This window comes from Rattus norvegicus, chromosome 3 (assembly GCF_036323735.1).
Source record: "Rattus norvegicus strain BN/NHsdMcwi chromosome 3, GRCr8, whole genome shotgun sequence".
Taxonomy (NCBI): domain Eukaryota; kingdom Metazoa; phylum Chordata; class Mammalia; order Rodentia; family Muridae; genus Rattus; species Rattus norvegicus.
This window is the reverse complement of record NC_086021.1, coordinates 126,674,691-126,682,550: the sequence shown is the minus strand read 5'-3', so window position 1 is coordinate 126,682,550 and position 7,860 is coordinate 126,674,691.

Sequence of the window (7,860 nt, the reverse complement as noted above, 5' to 3'; positions counted from 1 at the left end):
TTACCCAATGGAATCTGACCAAGCCAAGGAAGTAGGTTCTGTTTTTTTTCCACTGCACTGATGAACAAACAGACAGGTGAGCTAACACGTTGGGTCACAGAGTGGGGCTTGACTCCAAGGCAGGCCAGCTTCCCTGCTTCAGTACCTAACCCCTGGGCTTTAGTGTGTAACTGCCATTCTGACTTCATCTGGAAATTCCACTCTTACTTCAGATTCACTGTGCCATTGAATAAAAAGTCATTTTCAAGTGATGAGCAGCTTTTTCTTTTCTTTTGTGATGCCTATTACTGTGGTTTCAATACTGTTTGGTTCCCATGTTGAAATTTGCTATTGCGGTGGTGTCCAGAGGTGGGGCCTTTTAGTGGTAATTAGATCATTAAAAAGGAACTGGGTTAATCCTTGAAGGACTGGATGAGTTAACATGAGAACAGGTTATAGTGTGAGGCTGCCCCCTGCGCTTTTCCTCTTCTGTGCACACTTGTTCACCCTTCTGCTTCTCCATTGTTGTTAGGACCTTGTGTCAGGCCTGCTAGATGTAAATGTCTTGGATGTGCAGTCTCTGGAAGCTATTGCTGAAGTTAATATCCAGTGTCTTCTTCATTTACTTGCTGCCTTATTTTGAATTCCCCGCCCCTACCTCACCCCCACCCCTGCCTACCCTTGTGTGTGTGCAGAGGAAGGAGGGTGCATACATGCACACATTCCTGTGGAGGCTCACATTTGATGTCAGGAATCATGTGCCACCACTCTTGTACCTTACCCACTGAGACAGGGTTTCTCACCTTGCTAGTCAGCTCACTCTGGGGATCCGCTCTGTCTCCTCCCAGGAGTCCAGTCAAGCTATCTGGCCCATCCCACACTTGGGTTTCTGAGGATCCAAATTCTGTCTTGTACATTTGCATAGGAAATGTTTTAACTACTGATCCATCTCTATCCTTTGACCTTGTATTTTGAGTCTCACAGAACCTGGAGCTCACAGATTTAAGTGGCTAGCAAGCCCCAGGGGGACCTCCTGACTCCATCTTCCAACTGCTAGAATTTCAGGTCTGTGCCTCCATGCAAGACTCCTCTTCCTAGCTTTAAAAATAGGTTCCAGATTCCCTTAAAAGAGCATGGATGTCCATAGTAAAGACAAGAACACAAGATACCATCATTCATTCCTTTTACATTCTCTCCTGCTCTCTCTGCACAGCCTCTTTGCAACTGTCTATGGCCCTTGGGTTCATCCACCTGGCTTCTGGGACTGATTTAACTACAGAGCGTGTCAATAATAATTGAAACAGAAGACTAGCATTATTACAAAGTAAAACTGACCTTTTTATTGTTGTTTTGATACAGAGTCTCATGTGGCTGAGGATAGCCCTGACTAACCTGCCTGCTGGCACCTTACAAGGTCTGGGATTACATTGTATCCCAGCTCCCTTTCAAAAAAATATTTATTTAATTGAGCCAGCCAATGGTGGCAGTTGCTTTTATTTAAAGCACTGGCAAGGCAGAGGCAAACAGATCTCTGTGAGCATAAGACCAGCCTAGCCGACATAGTGAGTTCCTAGACAGCCAGGACTACATAGAGAGTTTTATTTTTTGTCTCAAAAAAATAAAACTTTCATTGATTTTTATGTGTATGTCTGTTTTGTCTGTATGTATTAATGTTCATGACACTCATGCCAGCAGAGGGTGTCAGGCTCCCTGGACTGGAGTTATGAACAGTTATGAATTATCATTTGGGTGCTAGGAACTGAGCCACCTCTTCATCCCCCCACCCCGTCCCATCCAGCTTCCTTTTAAAAATCTTTCAGAGGTAGAGTCTTGCTTAAATTTTCTTAATGATCTAGGTGTAGTTATGCAGGCCAATAAACCCAGCTCTCTGCTACAGAATGATTTCAAAACCTGTCTTAATTTTTTAGTGATCCAACTAAAAGCCCATTAATTCTCTTGATTAGTGTAGAAACAAGGTATGTATGTTTTCATGTGTACGGATTAGCAAGTGCACATTCACACGTCTGGAGGCCAGGGGACAGTGGTTCCCCAGATATTGTCCACTTTTTATTTTGAGATAGGGTCTTTCACAGGCCTGAAACTCACTTAGTAGGCTAGACTAACTAGCCATAGAATCCCAGAAATCTATTTGTCTCCACCCTTGGTTTAGTGTGTGTGTGTGTGTATGTGTGTGTGTGTGTGTGTGTGTGTGTGTGTGTGTGCGAGAGAGAGAGAGAGAGAGAGAGAGAGAGAGAGAGAGAGAGAGAGAGCGAGCTTTGGTAGTTTTTACATAGGATCTCATGTAGCTCAGACAAGCCTCAATGCTTTGAACTTGCTAAATAAGGAAAATGAGCTTTTTAAAAAAAAATTCATCTTTTTTTATTTTATTTAATCAATTTTTTACACTCCAGATTTTATCCCAGTTCACCGTCTGACTGTTTGATATCTCAGACTTCCTCGACTAGCCTTAAAAAAATTATTTAGTTTATTTTTGAATACACTGTAGCTGTCCTTTCAAAAAAATTTTTTATTTATTTATGTGAGCACACTGTGGCTGTCTTCAGACACACCAGAAGAGGGCAATGGATCCCATTACAGATGGTTGTGAGCCACCATGTGGTTGCTGGGATTTGAACTCAGGACCGCTGGAAGGGCACTCAGTGTGCTTAACCGCTGAGCCATCTCTTCAGCTGGAAAGACCAGCATTGAACTGCTGATCCTCCTGCCTCCACCTCCCAAGTGTTGGAATTATAGGCATGTGCTGCTGGTCCAATTAAGGATTTTTGATAATAAATTATGGGGGAAATAATGCAATATTTTTCAAAATTATACCGTGTGTTAAGTACTTTTCCGTCACTATGATAAAACCTAACCAGAGACATCTTCTAGAAGGGAGAATTTATTTGACCATACGGATCTAGAGGAATGAGAGTCCATCATAGTTTGGGGGCAGAGCAACAAGCAACAGGCGTGGACGTAGGAGTAGGAATCTGACATCTTCAAGCACAAGCAAGAAGCAGAGAGAGCCAACTGGAAGCTGGGAGGGCTAGGTACTCTCAAAGCCCCCAGTGACATACTTCTTCTAGCAAGGCCACACCTCCTCAACCTCAGTGAGTTTTAGGTCAGCCTCCAAAAATAACACCCCCCACTAGTTATATATTATATATGCATAGACGACATCATGTGGAAGTAGAGAAGTAGAAAGTAGATTAGGTTGCTTTTCGAGGGACTGGCAGAAAAGGTGAGAGAAAGGGGAGCGTATGGAGGAGTGAATGTGGTCAAAGAACATGATGTGTTTAAATGAAAATGTCATTACACAACCATCATTATGTTTGATGAATGCACTCTAATAAAAATAAAAGACCTTTGACTTTAAAACAAGGAGCTTGGGAGATGGCTCAGCAGTTCACATTGCATACTGTGTTTGCAAAGGACCAGCATTGGTTCCCATCCCCTGCATTGGTAGCTTACAACTCCCTGTAACTTCAGCTCCAGAGAGCGCTGGCTTCTGGGACACTTGTATTTGTGTACACCTATACCCACACACTGGTACACACATACACATAATTAAAAATAAAAATAAAATCTTTTTTAAAATCCCAGCAGGAGGATTGTAAGTTCAGGGCCACTTTGGGTAAGTAGCATGTCTGGGACTTACTGGCCAGTTAGCCTAGCATAATGGATGAGCTCCAAGCCAATACAGGACCTTGTCTTAAAGGAGGTGGATGGTGTTCCTGAGGATTATATCTGCGATGATGCTTCCTCTCTGCAAGTGTACACACACACACACACACACACACACACACACACAGAGAGAGAGAGAGAGAGAGAGAGAGAGAGAGAGAGAGAGAGAGAGAGAGAACACACACTCAAAACAAATTCCACCACCACCAAAAGAGGGAAGGGGGTGTTGGGGATTTAGCTCAGTGGTAGAGCACTTGCCTAGCAAGCACAAAGCCCTGAGTTCAGTCCCCGGCTCCGAAAAAAAGAAAAGGAAAAAAAAAAAAAAAAAAAAAAAAAGAGGGAAGAGGGCTGGGACGTAGCTCAGTTAATAAAATGCTTCCCTACATGGAGAAAGCCTGGGCTTCAGTCCCAGTGCACATAAACCAGGCATGGCTAATGGCTATGCATACGTGTAATCAAGACAGTGGGAGTGAAGCAGAAAGATCAGAAATTCAGGGGTGTCCTGGACAATGCAGGGAGTTTGAAGCCCATCTGGGATACATGAGACCCTGACTTTAATAGAATGTTTAAAATATTCCAGCCAGGCATAATAGTCTGTACTTTTAATCTCAACCCACAGGCAGGTCTCTATCAATCCCAAACCAGCCTGTTTTATATAGTGAACTCTGGAATAGACAAGGCTATATAGTGAGACCTTGTTCAACCCCTCTCCCTAAAAAAAACAAAAAACTAATAAAATATTCCAAATAATTGTGTACTTTCAAAGATGTACTTATTTTATTTTATGTGTATGAATTTTTTCTTTTTTTTTTTTTTCGGAGCTGGGGACCGAACCCAGGGCCTTGCGCTTGCTAGGCAAGCACTCTACCACTGAGCTAAATCCCCAACCCCCTGTATGAATGTTTTATCTGCATGTATGTACATATACATTTGTGCCTGGTGCCCACAGAAGTCCCAAGAAGGTGTCAGATCCCTTTGATTTGCAGCTACAGATGGTTGTGAAGCCACCATGTGGGTGCTGGGAATTGAACCTTGGTATTCTGCAAGAACAGACAGTGCTCTTAACCTCTGAGCCATCTCTCTAGCTCACCCCACCCCTAGCTGATTTTTTGTCGTTGTTTGTTTTTTGTTTTTCTCTGAGGCAGGATTTTGTGGAACAGCCCTGGGTGTCCTAGAACTTACTTTGTAGACCAGGTTGGCCTCGAACTCAAAGATGTACACCTGCCTGTACTTCCCGAGTGCAGGGATTAAAGGTGTGCACCACCACTGCCTGGCCTGATTTTTTTTTAAGAGCTGTTTGATTACAGGGCAAGAGGTCCTTGGGCTGGGCAGTAAGTGGAATGTTATTTGCAGCATAAGGAAATGTGTTATGTTGTCATCTTGTAAAACAGTCTCACTGTATAGCCAGGCTGGTTCTGAACTCACATGGATCCTCTGCCTCAGCCTTCTGTGTGCTGGAGATTACAGATGTGTCCCACAGTGCCCATGTGATGGTTTGAAAGGCCCTCAGAGGCTCATACTTGGTCCCCAGCTGGTAGAACTGTTTGGGAAGGATTGAGAAGTGTGGTCTTGTTGGGGAGGTGTGTCACTGGGGTGGGTGTTGTGGTTCAGGAGACTTGCACCACCCCTGGTGTGTCTCCCTCTGCCCCCTACTTTGGAATCAGTGTGAGTCCTCAGCCTTTCTGCCTGTCACACGTGTGCTCCGCCATCATGGACTCTACGAAAACATAATTCCAGTTAAATACTTCCTCCCCACCACCATCCCCAAACTCTAGCCCCAGGCAGGTTTCTCTGTGTATCCCTGGCTGTCCTGGAACTCACTTTGCAGATCCTCTGGCCTCAAACTCAGATATCTGCCTGCCTTTGCTTCCTGAGCGCTGGGACTAAAGGCATGCCACCAGGGTGGCTTTAAATGCTTCCTTTTATAAATTGCCTTGTTTATGATGCTTGGCACGGCCATAGAATAGTAACTAAGACACCATCTTAGAAAAGTTACTATAACATATTTATTTTATAATTAAGCTTCTGTAATGGAGAAGGAGAGGGCATGTAAGAACACGCAGGGACTGCGAATGTGGCCCAGAGATGTTTGCCTGGAATGTGTGATGCAGGCAAGGCTCAGTCCCCAGTACTGGACAGGGGAGGGGAGATTCCAGGCAGCCTGGCTCTGCTGGGCTCTGTCTGCTGCCCATTTTGAGCCTGTGCCAGGCCAGGAAATCATGACAGTTCTCCCTCTGCCAGTCTGGAATCTTCCTTGTCTCCCTTTGGCACTGAACTTCACAGTGTCCATGCTGCAAGTTCACATAGAATCTCACCATCCCCATCTTAAAAACAAAGAAAGACTTGGAGAAGCCCCATGCATGAGTCCGGGATGTCCTGTGCAGGTGTCTATGAGGTTTGATCATTGGTGTGTTTTAATCTGTTACTAAATTCTTTTAAATATTAGCTCCCAACTAGTTCTTCAGTCTCCTCCCCCTCCTTCCTTCTTCCTCTTCCTCCCCCTCCTTCCTTCTTCCTCTTCCTCTCCCTCCTTCCTTCTTCCTCTTCCTTTCCCTCCTTCCTTCTTCCTCTTCCTTTCCCTCCTTCCTTCTTCCTCTTCCTTTCCCTCCTTCCTTCTTCCTCTTCCTCTTCCTCCTTCTCTCCCTCCTTCTGATAGGCTTTCATACTTTTAGCCCAAGCAGTTCCAGAGTGCACTATGTGCTCAGGCTAGCTTTAAGCGCGTAGCAATCCTCCTGCCTCATTTTCCCAAGTACCCGGATTATAGGTATTAGCCACCACGCCTGGCTTTTTTAAAGACAAGATCTTGCTATGTAGCACAGGCTGGGTTTGAGTTCATAACCTTCTTTTTTTTTTTTAAAGGTTTATTCATTTATTATATATAAGTCCACTGTAACTGTCTTCAGATACACCAGACAAGGGCATCAGATCTCTTTACAGATGGCTGTGAGCCACCATGTGGTTGCTGGGAATTGAACTCAGGACCTCTGGAAGAGCAGACGGTGCTCTTAACCACTGAGCCATCTCTCCAGACCGAGTTCATAACCTTCTTGCTTCTGCTTCCTGGGTTCTAGGACTACATATGTGTGCCACCTCGCCCAGCACTGGCTGTTTCCTAAGGCTGTTCTCAGGAGCCGACATGCAGTAGTTGAAGTCAGTACCCTGAGTGCGGGGACATCATTAAGGCAGCGCTATGAGATCTAAAGAGAAGTTTATACAAAAATCAGGGACCAGGGTGTAGCTCTGTTGGTAGAGTGTTGCCTAATGTGCAAGAAGATGTGGACTGCATAAACCAGTGTGGGCCTAACCCTGAGACGTGAAGGCAGGAGGATCGGAAATCCAAGATAGGGCTGTAGAGATGGCTCAGTGTTGAGACCGTTCCACTCTTGGAGAAGACCAGAGTTCAGTTCCTAGCATCCATGTGGGGCTCGGTGATGGTTAGTTTTTTTAGTCAACACTCAGGTCGTTTGGAAAGGGGGCACCTCAATAAAGAAAATACTTCTATAAGATTGGCCTAGGCAAGCCAATGGGACTTTTGTTTTTATTAATGATTTGTGGGGGAGGCCCCAGCTCACTGTTGGTGGTGCCAGCGCTGGTGGTCTTAGATGGTATAAGAAAGCAGGTTGAGCAAGCCATGGGGAGCAACCCAGCAAGCAGGACTCCTCCAAGGCCCCTGTGTCGGCTCCTGCTTCTATGTTTCTAGCTTGGCTTCTTTTCACAGTGTAGCTATGTGTGAAATAGACCTTTTCCTCCCCAAGTTGCTTTGTGTTTATTACAGCAAAACAAAGTAAATTAAATATGGATTTTTTTGGTTGGGGAGAGAGAGAGAGAGAGAGAGAGAGAGAGAGAGAGAGAGAGAGAGAGAGGAGAAAGAGAATAGGGCTGACAAGATGGCTCAGGCTCAGTGTATAGAAGTGCTTACTATGCAAGCTTGGTGATTGAACTCAGTCCTTGAATCCCATATAAAAGCTGTCCCCAGTGCTACACATCTGCAGTCCCAGCACCCTTATCAGTGACTTAAAGGCAGAGGCAGGAGGATCACCCAGATCACAGTCCATCTAGTTGGGAGCACACAGTGTCACAGTAAGGGAGAGGCTGTTTCTGTCACACAGAGGGAGGAGAGCGCTGTCCTTTGACCCCACACATGTTCCATGGCATGTGCTTGCCTGCATTACACACAATAATAATAAGCATATGTTT